The sequence below is a fragment of the Elephantulus edwardii genome, unplaced genomic scaffold (genome assembly GCF_000299155.1).
Source record: "Elephantulus edwardii isolate Elephantulus edwardi_28Jun2011 unplaced genomic scaffold, EleEdw1.0 scaffold00050, whole genome shotgun sequence".
In the NCBI taxonomy this organism is placed as follows: Eukaryota; Metazoa; Chordata; class Mammalia; order Macroscelidea; family Macroscelididae; genus Elephantulus; species Elephantulus edwardii.
In genome coordinates, this window is record NW_006399800.1 from 10,742,707 (window position 1) to 10,758,553 (window position 15,847).

General features: G+C 37.3%; 1 protein-coding gene across 2 annotated transcripts in view; it reads right to left on the bottom strand.

Annotated features, from left to right (window-relative positions):
* LOC102871340 (small conductance calcium-activated potassium channel protein 2-like) overlaps positions 1-15,847 on the bottom strand; it is a 258,815-nt gene that overhangs the window by 153,460 nt on the left and 89,508 nt on the right. The gene's annotated exons all lie outside the window — the stretch shown is intronic.

A 15,847-nucleotide genomic window follows, 5' to 3' on the forward strand; every position in this document is an offset into this window, starting at 1 on the left:
AGAGCAGGGTTTAGGGCTGTTGTGCATAGGGTCGCTATTAGTCGCAAATGACTCGACAGCACATAACAACAACAACAACATAGCTTTGGGGACGCAGACTGCTTCATCGTTCCCAGAACTGCTGATAAGTTCAACCCATTGACCGTTTGATAAGCAACAGAATTCTTTACCAGCACCACCAGAGCTTCTTAATGAAGAGCCATGAAAAGAAAAGAAAAAGAAAAAAAATCCTGTTTTCTTTCCAATACTGTTAACATTCAATGATGTGATTACTTGAAGGTATGATTGTTTGAGGAAGCTATACCTGCTTATTTAAAACTTACAACCCCCCAAAGACTGAGGTCATGATTCTCAGAATTCTGCAAATCTTGAAGAATAGTACCTTCACTATGTATTTCTAACAGAAGTACTTCTGGGGTCGCCTATTGTATCAATCAAACTTTCAGGTGGTTGTTATTGCTGTTATTTTGTGTTGTCGAGTTGCTTTTGACTCATAGCAACCCTATGTACAACAGCCCTATATCCTGCTCTATCCTGTGACAATGTTATTGTCTCTGATACACCTACCCCTATTACCCCAGTCAATGAATCAATCCATCTCTTCAGGGGTCTACCTCTCTTGCATTGTCCCTCCACCTTCCCAAGCATCACGTCCCTCTCCAAGGACTGGTTCTTCCTTGCAACATGCCCAAAGTATATCAGACAAAGCTTCAGAATCCATGCCTCCAAGGAGCAGCATAGTTTCACTCTCTCTAGGATAAATCTGTTTGTCTCTTAGCAGTCCATGGTATATTCAATACTCCTCTCCAGCACCACAGCTCAAAGACATCAATTCTCCTTCTATCCTCCATAGTCATTATCCAATTTTCTTGCATAGCATGTAGTTGCAAAGACCATGGCCTGAATCAGGCATATCTTAGTCTTCAGGCTGACATCGTTGCTCTTCAGTACTTTGGAGAGGTCTCTGACATCAGAGCTTCCCAAAGCAATTTGGAAACCTGAAGCTGTTAACAATCTATCATGATGCTGCCAATTGGTCATAGTGAGAATCTTTGTTTTCTTGATGTTGAGCTTCAGTCCGTATTGGAGGCTGCAGGTCTTGACTTTCTGCAGCACAAGCACTTCAGGTCCTCCTCAGTTTCAGCAAGTAGTATTGTGCCATCTCCATAACACAGATTATTGATGAGTCTTCCTCCAATCCTGATGCCACATTTCTCCTCATACAGCCCAGCCTCCCAGATAATCTATTCTATATATAGATTGAAAAGATATGGAGATAGGTCACATCCCTGGCATACACTCTATCCAATTTTGAACCATTCCGTTTTTCCTTGCTCTGTTCTGACGACTGCCTCCTGGTCCAAGTATAGGTTTCACTTAAGAACAATAAAGTGTTCTGGGATTCCCCTTCTTCTCAGAGCCAGCCACACTTTGTTGTGATCCACATAGTCAAAGGCCTTTGCATAGTCAATGAAAAATAGACATTCTCGGTGGCCATGAAATCAAATACACAGGGAACTCTAAATTGAATAGAAGAGGATAAAAGCAGCACTCTTAGACATGGAAAGTGACATGAATGGAAATATGAGATATTACTTTAGGAGGCACTCCTGAAAGTCAGTCTTCTTTTCTGCATGACAAGCTCTGTCACTAACCCCACCTCAGAGCAGGCTTCCCTCTGCAAATCCCAGGCAATTATTTGCAACCATGTATCAGTGTGTATCTACTCAAAACACCCACTCCATAGTTACACATGTCAATAACCTTGGCAGGCTAAAAGTAAAGAGCAGAGAGCCAAATAATACAGTAGGTAAAAGGTGAGAGGAGAAATAAAAAAAAAAAAACTATTAGCAGGACTCCTCAGGGTATTTCCAATTGCTTCGTATATGATGGTGGACAATGAGTAGGAAAGACCAAAGAACATATGCGTTTGATTGTGGTGTTGGCAAAAGTTCTGAATATCCCATAAACTGCCAAAAGAACAAGCAAGTCTATTTTGGAGGAAGTGCAACCAAGGTACTCCTTAGAGTCAAGGATTGTGAAGCTTCATCTCACACACTGTGGGAATGTTGTCAGGAGGGGTCAGTCCTCAGTGGGAGACATGCTTGGAAAAGTGGAGGGTCAACAAAGGAGAAGACGACCTGTTTGTTCTCTTGACAATCCATAGCATGTTTGATACTCTTCTCCAGCAACTCAAAGGAATCAATTCTTCTGTCATCCTTAGTCACTGTCCAGCTCTCTGTGGCACAACAGGTAATTAAGAAGACCATGGACTGCATCAGGCACACCTTAGTCTCTAGATTAACATCTTTGCACTCCAGCACTCTAAAGAGGTCTCTGACAGTAGATCTTCCCAACACAAATCATCCTTTAATTTCCTGGCTGCTGATGCCAAGAGTGTTATTAATTGTGGACCCAAACAAGCTGAAATTGTTAACAACTTCAATCTCTTCTCCATCTATCATGGTATCTCCAATTGGCCCAGTGGGGAGAATCTTTTGTCTTCTTAATGTTGAACTTCAATCCATATTGAAGACAGTAATCCTCGACTTTCTGCAGCAGATGCTTCAGGTCCTCCTCTGTTTCAACAAGCAAGGTTGTGTCATTTGTATACCACAAGTTGTTGATGAGTCTTCTTACAATTCTGATGCCATATTCCTACTCATAAAGACCAGCCTCCCTAATTATCTGTTCCACATATAGATTTAAAAGATATGGAGACAGGATGCATCCCTGATGCACTCCTTTCCTGATTTTGAACCATGCAATGTTTCATCACTCTGTTCTGCCAACAACATCCTGGTCCAAGTACAGGTTTTGCATGAGCACAATCAGGTGTCCTAGAATTCCCATTCTTCTCAATGTTAGCCACAACGTGTTGTGATCCACACAGTCAAATGCCTTTGTGCAGTCAATGAAACACAGATAGACATTCTTCTGCTACTCTCTGGTTTCAGCTAAGATCCATATGGCATTGGCAATGATGTCCCTAGTACCATGGCCTCTTCTAATTCCTGCCTATACTTCTAGTAGTTCTCTCTTGATGTACTGTTCCAGAATATTGTCTGCCAAATACCAAATCTAACACCCTATTGCTGTGATGAAGAACCATTAAATTATAGTCATCTAGTCTCCTATAGGTCATTACAACTTAGTGAAGCCAGGGGGCATAGTTTTTTATACTCTTTTCTATCCCCTAAAACTTGGCCAAGGACAGTATAAAAACCCTTGTTCATGAAGAAAACATTGAATCGAACAAAACAAAGTATTCCCTCCACTAGGAGAAAAACACCCTAGTTGTTGAATAACCTGACAGAAGGCAAGTCAGGAACATCTTTACCCTAAGAAAGAATAACAGTTATTATCTGAGCTTCCTTTTTCTTGACTGCTGTAGTCATTAAAGCAATGCAAAAGCTGTAAAAAATGTAGGGTTCCTTTAATTAGAGTTGGAAAGCAATCTCCCTTCCTCCTTCCTCACTTCCTAATAGGGAAAATAGTGGTTATTAGAGAAAAAACAGGACTTTGGGGCAGGTAAAGGGTAGCACGGTAATGCATGTGAAGTGAGTCAGATCTCCTCAAAGTGCTCACAGCTCTCTGGGTACGAGTGGCTGGTTTTACCAGGAAGGCTTTAAGAAGAAAATGATTTACAGAAAACCAGGTTTACATGACTTCAATAAGTTAAACGAACAAAATAAGACAAAAAACACAACAAATAGCAATTTAAGTTAAACCAAACAAACAACTCCAAACACAAAACTAAAAACTGTAAGAAGGAAAAGGAAAAACAAACTTACAGAGAGAATATCTACAAATGATGTATTTAATAAAAGACTGGTGACTTGAATAACAGAAGAGTCCATATGACTTGATTTTAAAATACAGGAGCTCTGGTAGTTTGAATCCACTAGTTGCCTCCTTGGGAGTAAGAAGGGCAACTTCCTACTGTGCGACTTACATACAACCTCTGAAAACTTACTAAAGGGTCACCTACAAGTTGGTTCCAACTCCAAAACAATCAGTGATAGATATATCAGCAATTTAAAAATTATGAAAACCCTGAGATTAGGGATTCTTCCAAAGAGATATATAATGGCTAGATATCACATGAAAAATGTCCACCATCCTTAATCACGAAAGCATTGCAAATTATTAATATAGTATCTGTTCACACTCACCATAATGGTTATGCTATGCCTGTACATGTATACACCTACATTTGTTTCACATACTCTGGTTATGTTGCTAAGAGAGGTCTTGTTTTTAAAGGGACATCATGCTTGGGAAGATGGAGGGCCAACCAAAGAGCCTCTGAAAACTTGCTCAAAATTCTCAAACAGATGGATTGGCACAGTGACTGCAGCAACGGCTCAAGTGTATCAGAGATTGTGAGGATGGCACAGGATAGGACAGGGCCAGATCTGCTGTTCACAGGGTAGCAAAGAGCCGTAATTGACTCAAGAACAACATTTAATTATAACAGGAAAGGAGAGAGAAACGGGGGAGGGAGAGTGGAATAAAACTACCTCCAAGGCAGAAAGATGAGCTATCACCTCCTGTGCAACCGACAGCAGCGACAGCTTTGAAAAACCACGTCAGTTCTTAGTTGATAGCAATGACTAAGACTCTTTTTTTGAGCAGTATCAACTGTTGATAAGGAATTAATGAAATTGTGATCTCTTACACTACTTAAGGCAATATAAAATTGTGAAGCCACTCCTAAATCCCTACCTAGGAGAACCGAAAGCAAATGTCCACATAGAACTTGAGTGCAAAATGTCACAGCAGGGCTATTCATAGAAACAAAACTGGAAAACAATGCATTTGAATTTTGTAAATAAACTAGTATAATTAAAAAAGAAATAATAATTAAAAATAATTTAAAAAATCATCTAAGTGCCTATTAACTGGTGAGTGGATGAAAGTATGTGCTAGATCCTTATGATGTATCAATAAATAGAAATAAATACACATTCCAAGGGAGCTCTGGTGGCCTAGTGGCAAGACACTGCACTGCAATCCCGGAAGTATGCGGTTCAAATCCACCAGATGCTCTGCTGGAGAAGGAGGGGACAATCTCCTCCTGTACCAGTCAGATCTGATTTGACGGTACACGTAAAAATAATACAATAAAAAACAAAAAAGAAATAAATACACATTCCAGCATGAGTACAGGTCAAAATTTGGATACTAAGTAAAATATATCAGATGTAAACAATTATGGTTATCAAATTATATTTCTATGAAATGCTTGCAAAAGACATCTCTGGGGACAAGGAGCTTGTTAGTGGTACCTTGAGACTGGAAGAAGAGGCAGTGACTAATCACAAATGAGCACATAGGATCTAGTTGGGTTAGCAGAACTGTTGCAAAAACCCACCATACTCCCTAATTAATTTCTCATTAATACCAAGGAAGGTAAATAAAAGGTTGCTATTACTGTTATGTACCATAGGGTCAGAATTGACCCAGAGCTGACTCCCGGCAGGTTTTCAGAGGCAGGTAAATCACACGGGAGGAGATTGTCTTTCTCCCCAGGAGCAGCTGGTGGCCTTGAACCACATGCCTTCAGGTTTTCAGTGCAGCTTCTTCCCATTAAGCTACCAGAGCTCCCTAACAGGTTCAAGTGTATAAAAGTTTGATATTAGAATAAAGGGCCACTTTATCCAAAACTCAGCTAATGTAAAGAGTTATACATTTTATCACATGAGGGCATTTCCTTTGATTTCTTATTTTAGTAATGTTTTCTAATAAAGTAATATTAAAAATAAAAGATACAGGGAGGAAAATGTGCAACAATGAATGAATGGAAATCCAAGTTCTTTATCAACTTTCATTAAAATCTAAAAAAAAAAAAATCAAAGGTACAAAATTGAAAAAGAAATATGAATCCCCAAATCCTGTAGACATGCAGGGAACACTTTCATATTCTTGAATCACTCTCAAACTGTGTTTAAGCTATTAACTCCAAACATAAAATTTCCTTAAACACAAAATGGTTCAAATGTTAGTACATCTACACTGTAGGATCTTTCTTTTACTCTGGCATGGTGGCTCTAAACACAGAACCTCTATACACACATACACACAGCACACTACCTCTATAATGTACTATATAAAGGATTAACAAAGTTCCAGTTGGAAAACACCTAAGACCCATACACGAAACAGTCAAATGACTACTGCGGAGTCAATTGCAACGACAGTGACCCTACAGAGCAGAGTAGAAACAGACAGGCTAGAACTTTCCAAGGCTGTAAACTTTACAAAAGTAGGCAGCTATATCTTTCTCCCCAGTAACACACCTCACTCTGTCTTTCTCTACCACTCACTGTCATCAAGTTGTTCTGGAATGGGAGAAGACTGGCTATTTTTCTCCCACAGAGTTGCTGGTGGATTCAAACAGCCAGGGAAGGACAGCCTTTGGCTTAGTAATCAAACTCTAAGGCTTATGCTCCTAGAGCTCCCTTAGGAGAAAATAGTGATTTCAAGCAACAATGGAGCACTTGACCATCATGTCACTAGGACTGCAGTGCAGGGTCCACAGTCCAGAAACTTCTTGTCTGAAGACAGAAGATGGAAACAGAAGGATCATAGTCAACTAAGTAGAAGTTCACAAAGTCTGGATTCCTAAGGTGTTCAGCCTTCTTATCTTTTCCCTTAAATACAATCACTGATGGTATTTTCAGGTTGTACTACTGGCCAGGATCTCAAATACCTTCATCAGCAAATGTTAATACTCATTATTATCTTATGAGCAGGACTAAAAAGAAGTCACTGTCCACATGGGAAAGAAGAGAGAAACAAGCCGGAGAGAGCACTGGCTTTTCTTTCCACAAGATTTTAATGGCCAATTTATTTGCCCACCATTAAACTGAACGTTGATGTTTTTTGCAAGTTACAGATGCATGATGAACACTTTCAAACTGCTGATTTTAGAACCTAAAAGGCCTGATTTTGTGACTCATTTATGAGTCTGAAAAATGCTATATCTGTGTGTATGAGTCAGACCCTGGAAGTATAAATTTACAAATTATTACATTACCATCAACCACAAATTACAAATCCATTGATAAAATGCTTAGCGTTTACTTAGCAACAGCTGAAACTTGAAGTGGTAAGAAATAATTTAATTATTCTGGCAAGGTGCCAGCAGGACACTTTCCCCAGCACTGCAATGAATATTTTATGGCTACTTTTGCAACTATTAAAGATATCTGATCACAAGTAACATGTTTCAAATGTAAGTAAATCACGAAGAAGTAAGACCTAATAAGTGTTTGAAAAGGAATCTTTTAGTGAGTCTCCTACAAATATAAAATAAGATCATGGATGGCCGATCAAGAGAATGAAGTTGGTATTTAAATGACAGCTTGCCACTTCATTCTCCTGCATTCATCACACAAAAGTAGACATGCATAAACATATCCACTCCTCACTTACTAACATGGTTAGCTTCCAAAGAACTGCAAAAAGCTGCGAAAACATGCATTATGTGAAAATGGAGGATATCCACATCATACAAAATTGAAGATCACCACATAATTATACAACTTTCAAATTGCACCATTACATGATAGCCAAATGACGCCATTATACCGTTGCTATCACTTCACAACTGCCAAACTGCACCAATACACACCTCTTCATCCAAAGGGACACAGAACTATACCTATCACAGCTAGTGTTATTCTCATCTTATACTCTGGCATGTGTTACTACTACCAGCGGTACAACACTAATGAGCAAAATAGAAGGGTTTGGGTTTTTTTCACTATTGTCGCAAATGTGAAATGTTGGGTGATGAGGTAGTAGATAAGTGAGAGGGAATAGATGTCTGTAATAGTATGTATGATGTATATATATACACACATACACAAATCAACCAACCGTGCAAATAGAAAAAAACCTTCTGATTCCATTTATCTTGTTCTTGAAAATTTGTATTATGTTTCAACAAGAATGAAAAGGAAGAAAAAAAACCAGCTAAGGCTTTTTAAAGATAACTTAAAAATTAGAACTCAAATTGGTTAAACAGTCTAAACATCATTTATCACATATTTAAAAAGTTCAGCTTTATTTAAAACCATCTTCCATATTTTCGTTGTTGTGTGTCACTGAGTCAGATCTGACACATATCTAACCCTCCAGCAAGTTTCCCAAGGCAATAAATCCCATGGAGAAAACTACCTATTTTCTCCCACTGAGAAGCTGGTGGATTTGAACTACAGGTCTTTGGGTCGGCAAGGCAGCTCCTTACTACTAGGTAACCAGCCCCAATGCTGTCCCAAGACCAGTTGCAGATCAAATCTTCATGACCCAGAGGGTTTTCATTAACTGATTTCTAGAAGTAGATCTCCATACCTTTCTTCCTAGTCTACCTTAGTCTGGAAACGCTACTAAAACCTACTCAGCATCATACCAACACTCAAGCCTACCATGAATGAGGAATCAATGTGTTTTGGAGAAAGACTAGCAAGAGTGGTTCATAGAGGTAAGAATGGCAAAACTTCATCTTGCTTACTTTGCGCATGTTTCTAGGCAAAGCTATTCCTTGCTTACATCATGCTTACAAAGGTCAGGATGATCCTGAAGGAGAAGACGAACTTCAGCCAGGTGGCTTGATACAGTGACTGAGTGACTGCAGAAATGGGCTTATGTGTGTCAGAGATTGTGAGGATGGCACAGGATAGGATAGAACTCAGATATGTTGTTCATAGGGTCACTAAGGGTTGTACTCAATGTGATGGCACCTACAACAGCAACAACAATTTAGAGTAACAGACCGGAACCTAGTCATAAAAGACTATCCACTGCAACAATAATTTTCTAGATGTAAACTATTATGCAGTTTCTTTCTTTTATTGGTCTTCAGAATCAAGGCTCTTCATTTTACCTTTGTATTTACAAAACTGAAAAGATAAAGTTCATATTCCACAAGAAAGGGTAACTCCAAGTCATACCTTATGAAAGAATGGAAACTTATCTAGATACAAAATACAAGAGTCTCATTTTGTAAGAACTTTGCTGAGAAATTAATTTAAAATACTAATATTAGAAGGCACAATGAGTCTCTGTGTCAATGCACATATTTTATACTAAGATTATATCACACATAGTTTTATTATGAGATATGTCTTTGTAACAGTCTACAATATACAGTGGAGTAATAAGGTGGATTTCAACTGTATTTCAGAGATCATTTTAAATGAAATAAAAAGCATGATGTAGACGATGAATAGTGATAGAATTTAAAAGAGAGAAATTGAACAAGACTTGATTAATAGAAAAAAAAATAAAATGCACTTTTAAGATACTAAATATTAAATCCTAAAATTATATCTGCGACTGAGCTACATTTCTTCCATTGGTTTTGATCATTTAAAAAAATACAACCCAAATTTATTTTCACCTGTAAATGTTTAGTGAAGAGAAATTATTTTTCCCTTAATCTGACTTAATGGATTATGAATCCATTTTAATGCAGTTTAAATTAATAGAAGCTTTCCAAATCATGTTCCATTGTTTGCTTCTCCAAATCCCCTATTTTCAAAAAGAGAAAACCATGGTCAACTAATTTTCAGAAAGTTTTCCCTTTAAACTGAGGACTATAATAAATGGGCTTAAACAATAAAGTGCCCACTGATGTCTTAGTTAATTGAAACTTTTCCAATGACAGAAATAGTTCTAAGCATCTCCAGTTTATTATGGATTATAATAATGTCTGCTTTCTGCTTGGTAACCCTGTCACTAAAATGCCTAGGTCATCTCTTCTCTTCTCCTCCTTCTCATGTCAAAAAATAAAAGAATACAGTGAATATAGAAACAAACTGTCAAACAGCAAAGGAGTTGCAATCCCTTTCTATTTCTGAGACTTTAGGACTGACATATCACCCAAGGTACTAGAAGGCACAGCACACTAAGAGCTCTTTATTCTTCTTGGAGATGGAGGATACACATTCAAATAGTAAACACTCTTGTAATAAAAACAAGCCAACAGACAAAACAATTTTTCACCTTTGTGTTAAACAACAATGATCCACAATATCCAATACCACCTCTTCCAAAACAGCTATTCCCTTCAGATCCCAGTGAAACACCCTTTTGGTGGGACAATGGTCTTCGATATCTTCACCAAACTGGAGTTATCAAAAGGTACAAGTCAGGACAGTGTAATTATCAATCTTCAGAACTCAGAGCTTTGGGTCCAGATTTATTCTTAGACATAAAAATGCTCAGGAAATGTCTCCTAATATAGCCTCTTTAAACTCTCTGGCCCATTAAACAACGGCATCACTCCAAAGAACCAGGCCACACTTCCCAGGCTGCTTTAACTGCTTTACAACAGGCTATTCATCTTGGGCCTGAAGTCAGAACTCACCACAGGCCACACCAGAAGCAGATAGAAGGTGGATTGCTGGTGTGGGGTGGCTTCCTGTTACCAAATGTAGGCCACAGATGATACCAGTTAACCTGTACTCATTTTTCTCATATACTAGTAATTTTTCTGAAAATTGGTAATTACCCAGCCCTAACTTAAACTTTCTTCTGTCACTCACCAAATAAAACAAAACAAGAAATCAAAAGAGTGGAAAAAAATATTGCTTACAGGTAAATCAGATACACATCAATGCCCCAGATTGTCCTTCTCATTGTTAAGAGAATATATGCCTAAACCCCTAACAATATATGAAAGTGTGGAGTGCTACATGGAAGAAGAGAGATATTACAATACAGATCATCTCCAAAAAGTCATCTGCCTCTCTTCTTAGAAGTCTGATCTTTTAAATAAAGTATTTTTAGATGTCTGCTAATTAACTGAGAATTTCTATCAGATGTGAATGCCCTTTTAATATAGATAGGCTACTGGGAACAATGACTGACAAGTGAGTGTTCATTCAAATTCAAATCCTAAACCAAAGAAATAGAAATAAAATATGCATTACTAAAGAAGGACGAAGTAGAAGTAGCCTGGTAATAAATATCCAAGAAATTATCAGATGCTAGTGATGTCATGTTAAGAATTATAACTTTATGGAAAAAGGACAAACATTCCCCCCCCATCTTAATCTCTAATAAGATACCATCTGATGATTTCATGCAACAGTAAAATAAGAAGCTTAGTAACAAAACATATAGGGAAAATTTTGCAATTTCAAACACCAGCCAGTGATTTTTCCCCCCCTCTATTCATTGTCTCATTGCCATCAAATTGGTTCTGACTCCCAAAAACTGTCCATTGAATTTTCGAGGTTATAAATTTTAACGGAAGGAGGCTGCTCATCTCTCACAGTCACTGGTAGGTTCAAACTAGTGGAGACATGTGGCCTTTTGGTCAGCAGTGAAATACACTATAAACTACACTACCATAACTTCTTTTAACACATTGTTGTTGTTGTTGTGTATCCTCTAATCAGAACTGACCCATAGCTGACCCCTTGGCAGGTTTTCAGAGATCATTAACTGATGGGAGGAAATTGCTCATCCTTTTCCCTCAGAGCAGCTAGTGGATTTGAACTGTGTGCCTTCGGGTTTGCAGCACAGCTTCTTGTCACTAGGCCATCAGAGCTCTTTGTAGCACCTTAAAATGTCATCTCTGGTAGAGATAAGGGGGTTTTTATTATAAGTTTTTACTTTATACTAGTTTGTTTACAAAGTTGGTATACATTGGGGTTTTTTTTTTTACGCTATCTTCATTCACATTGTGTTTCATAAAATTATTCCCATTCATTAAAATTTAGAAAATTAATCAACATTGAAATATGCCCACCATTACCCTGTCTTTCCAGATCCTCACTGGATCTTTCCCATTTCCTTTCCCTCCTTCAGACCATCAAATTGTACAACCTTATGACTTGCCCCCCCCCCCATCCTCACTCCTCTGCTCCTACCTTCCCATTCCTTGGGTCCTCACACATAGTTTATTAGTTATCTTTATATTTCTGCAATAATAGTCTCAAATGGAGAATGGTGCATCAATGTTCTTAGCCAAATTATTCACCATCTCAAGAACATGGAAACAGCCCAAATATCCAACCACAACTGAATGGATTGAGAAACTGTGGTACATTCAAATGATGCAATACTATGCAGCACACAGGAGTAATCATTTCAAAAATCACTACATAACCTGAGAGGGATTGGAGAGCATTATACAAAGTGAACTAACTCAGTCCCACAAACACAAATACTGTATAAAACCATTATTTACACTGTTTATTGAAGATGAAGAATCTGAGGTCGCTCAACCCTTAATTGTCAACTAAGACTAAATCCCAGAGTTCCAACCTAGTACACCATCAGCTTATTCTCATTATGTAACTGCTGATTACAAAGTCTCTTTCTTGATATTACATGAGCAATTTTCACTTTTTACTATCTCTTTATATAAAACAAGGATGGCCCATCGCTTTTACCATCTTCTTTAATCACATGTGCATGCTAAAGCACACACACATAAATTTGGTTGTTACACTTTGCTGGAACTTGCTTAAAACATTCTTCATTTAGTGATAACTGGTTAAAACAGTTAAAATGAACCACTTTGGGAAATACTAGCACAGAAACAATTTTGAGGCTATTTTAAGTGACTCTTGGGAAACACATGCATGAGAATCCACCAAATAGAGGTATATATTCTTAAACTGTGTTTTTACCATAATCATTATATTCTCTTGAAAAACTGAAAACTGGGTTAATCTTTATAACCTGAAGAAGTCCATCTACTAATTTTTTCCATATTAATTCTTCAAAATTAAAGGTATACTTGCTATAGAAAATGTAATAAGCCTCTAAATAGTGTGATTGCTAAAAAACAAAGCATTACCATATGAAGTGTACCTTTTTTTAAAAAAAAGTAAATCCACAAATTTCAAATTCTATAATTGTGTAGCAAAACTTTAAATGGTACTTCAGATACATAACATTAAAAGCCTGTCATTTCCAGTTAAAATATGGAAACTGAGCTAACTTAATGACCTCAGCAATTCCTTTAGAGTCCTAAAGTAAGTATCAATAATTCACAACAGTAGCAAGAATAAGTAGTAAGACAATATCAAAGAAGGGAAGAAGTAGATTGATGAGTGATAAGGTACTTACCTGTCATGAAGAAGAAAAATGCTAGAGCAACAAAGGAGAATATTCTAACGGCAGTCATATCTACAATGAGACCAAGCCCCTCACCAAAGACACTTGTATTTTCTTACGGAGTTCTGATGAGCTGCGCTGCTAAACCAAAGGCAGCACCTCTGGCAGTTTTAAATCCACCAGAAGCTTTCATGGGGGAAAGATGGTCAAGCTCCTCTCATGTAATGCACAGCCTCTGAAAATCCACTGGAGGGTTTGGTTCCAACTCCACAGCAATGTTGAGGGTACCTTCTTTAAAGTGAGGTTACTGTTTGTTGTTGTTGCTAAGTGTCATTGAGTCGCCAGTGACTCATAACAACTGAAGCCAGCCCTATCTTCAAATGAGAGGACAGTTTCAAAGATTGTATAAAAACTCATAGAATCCCAGATTCCCACTTCCAAGTTGGCCTAGTGTGCAAATTTATTGCCTGGAGAGAGTAAAACATTAGATCTGTGGGCTGCAAGGCAAGAAATGTAGTGGACAGTAGTGCTATACTCTACTGAAAGCAGACAACAATTAAACAGTCACTACAAAGATTTGCCTCAGAGTCAATTCTAACTCAAGTAGACCCATGTGTATCAGAGTGGAACTGTGCTCCATAAGGCTTTCAAGAACTGATTTTTCAGAAATATGTTTCTAAGACTTTCTGCCAAGACACCTCCAGAGGTATTCTAACCGCCACCCTTTCAGTTGACAGTGTATTACCATGGTAACCATTTGTACCACCAAGGGAATCCTCATATAATGTTGGACTCCTGCTTCCCCAAGTCTTTTAATTCCCAGAATGATATCATGAGCTTTCTGCCTTATGACAATAGCAAAGCTTTCTTTGATATGAACCAAACTGTTGAGAGAAAATTAAGAAAGAAAAAAACCCAACAACACAAAAAACGTTCTAGGGGCAATCACCTCCCATGTGATTTACAGCCTATGGAAACTTGTTCTGACTCAATGGCACATAACAACAGCAATAACAACATGCCATACAATCACCCTTTAGTGAAGTCTACAGCCAATTCCAGATATGCAAAGCATTTCCAATCAGTCTTTAGTGCCCCACACTTAACAGTGAGCAGATAGCCAAAGACAAGTTAATATTTAAGAAAATAATCTCTAAAATAAAATTCCAACTGAACAGGGGGTTGGGGAACCAAAACACAAACCCTTGTCATTAGGACTATAGAAAATATGCAAAGGGAAAAATTGTTAAAACATGTTATTAATAATTTCAGAGAGATAAAAGACACATCTATGAAACAGGGGTTCTGGTGGCATCGTCTGTAGTGTGTTCCTGCTAGCCAAAAGGCTGAGGGTCTCCAGTGGCTCTAATCTATCGTTGTTCCTTGGGAAGAAGATGGGAAGTACCCTGCTGTAAAGATTTACAGCCCAGGAAACCCAATAGAGGGAATTTATTCAATGGTAGTGAATGAGGTTTGTTGGGTGTTTTCTTTGTTCTGTTTTGGTTTTCTTCTAATAAAATAAAAGCATGATGTTATTATGAAATGAATATTCAGAGATTAAAATGAAGCAGGAAGTAGCATCCCCTTCCTAATCAACATATCTCTGGAAACTATAAACTTTGATAAATGTCTATAGTTATAGAAAGGCTTCTTCAGGCCTTTTGTTCATAGGGTTGCTATGAGTCACGCTCGACTCAAAGACAAACAACTACAACAACAACTATATGTAAGTGAATTTATAGTTATGGGGGAAAAAATCTCAATAGCAAGTTTAGGAAACAAAATACCTAACTGCAAAGAAATAAAAAATAGTACAAAAAGAAGATAAGGAAATTTTAACAACAGCCATACAATTAAAAAATAGAAAAGGAAATAGCATCAGTAAAGAATTTAAAAAACTTCTCAATAACTGAGGAAAATCAATTACAAAATTAAAATGACTATTAAATTCTAACTTCAATGAATAAAATAGATTTCATGCAGAATGAATCTTTGTACAATTTTAAAACAGTTCCATAATTCTCTAACAGGAAAAAAAAATGGATAAAGAAATGAGAACAATGTCAGAATGGTAGAGCCTGAGAATGAGAGGACAAAATTCTGAGAGAGAAGTATTTCTACCCTTAGGGTTTTATATCCAGCCCAATTGTCAATTAAATATGAGAGAAGAAGATGACCTTTTTACATACATGGGAAGCCTAAGAATATGTCTCTTAACATCCTACCCTTTCAGAAACAATTTTAGAAAATAAATTCTGACTAAATGAGAAAAAATATAAGAGGGAAATGGAATCACAGAGGAGGTTACTAAAAATAGAAAGAAGACAAAGACTCAAAGATGCTATAATAGTAGCTCAGAAAGATCCAAGAATAATTCCTTAAAGAAGTTGAAATTTACATTATTAAAAAGATATTTACTTATTTAGTGGCTAAAAATTTAGAATGACTTAATGGTAGGGATATAGGAAAATAAGCCAATGGAAAACTAAGAAATGTAAAAAGAAATTAATCCATTATTGATCACAGAGAAAACGAAAAGGTGTAAAGAAAGGACAATTATTATATTTTCAGCAAAGAAAGGTATTTACAAACTCATAATAAAGTAACAACTAGATACAAAACATTGATGTTTATACAAAATGCTGAGAAGATGGTGATATAAATTGTTGAGAAGGGCCTCAAAAAGGAGTGTGTGTGTGTGTGTGTGTGTGTGTGTGTATAATAATCTCAACTTCCACATGGGGAGGTCACTAGATAGTTTAAA